This window comes from Glossina fuscipes, unplaced genomic scaffold (genome assembly GCF_014805625.2).
Source record: "Glossina fuscipes isolate IAEA_lab_2018 unplaced genomic scaffold, Yale_Gfus_2 2, whole genome shotgun sequence".
NCBI classification, from domain to species: Eukaryota; Metazoa; Arthropoda; class Insecta; order Diptera; family Glossinidae; genus Glossina; species Glossina fuscipes.
In genome coordinates this window covers 18757672-18758925 of record NW_023998416.1, presented here as the reverse complement: position 1 = coordinate 18758925, position 1254 = coordinate 18757672, and positions in this window count along the sequence as shown.

The following is a 1254-nucleotide window of genomic DNA, read 5'->3' as shown; positions in this document are numbered from 1 at the left end:
TCTCTCTCTCTCTCTCTCTCTCTCTCTCTATTAAACTCATCCATCTAGCAAATGTTTTTTTACTCATTGCTCTAATTTAGTATAAAACATTTTTGTAAAGTCTTGAGTTTTGCTACCAAACTAAGAGATAAATTGATCACTAATTAAGACATGGATTAAGTTATAATTCGGTTCTAGAATCTTTTAACCAACGGTTATGAAAACTGCAGGCATTGAAAGAATTATTCTTGTACGAAAAATTCCGAAAGTGATAGGAAACAAAAGAGCCATGAGAGCATTGAAGATAGTATCGGACTATAGGAGTCGACATAGACGCTTTAAAATTTATGGCATCCAATTAATTTGTGAAGACTTCAGTGAAAAAACATTTGAAAAAACATTAACATTTAAATTGCCACATATTCATGTGTCTGAATGCATGCAGACATACATCCATACAAATTATGAATACAATCATGGCAGATGATTTTTTATATACATTTATATATATGTATATATAAGCCTTTTATATATAACCACATATACATACTTGTACCTTTGCGTGTGTGTACATGCAGTCACGACAGAAACGAATATCTACTTTCTGCAGTAATCGTAAAAACTTGAATCAACAGCACGACAAACAATAGGTGTTTCTGCTTTTATCAATCCATCCATACTTAGAATTTCTTAAGGAGTTTTTTTTCTTTTCTTTTTAATTTTATTACTGAATAACGAGAACAGCAACAATATATATAGATATGTACATCTAGCGTGTCTTCAACGATAGAAAGCTGCCATAAATCAAGAGAAAATGCAACATTCAACATTTTTCATTGTTCCGAAATTAAGTCTGATTTTCATATCTTTGATTATAGTGAAAATTAAAACAATAATAAAATAATATTGTAATAGGGATACCTCTCCGGCTTACAAACATCTTTTTACATTTTCTTTTTTTTACCTTGCCCTTACTATAATATCCCTACAAAATGGCGATCTTCACGTTTGAAGCCAAAGTAAAAAGAAGTTTTACATTATAAATGACTGGGAAAATGGCTCCTTTTTAAAAATGTTGCCTTTTCTCCGTCGACTCGTTCTCATTATATTATTCTTCATATCCAATGAAATTTTAATTTATTATACAATGTTTACTTTCTATCGCTATATTTGACATTATGCAACCAATTGTTATATGTGATGTACTTAATAAAAAAAAAAATGTAGATTGGTTTCAGAATGGGAAGCGATCGTTTTGGCTATATACGGCGATAA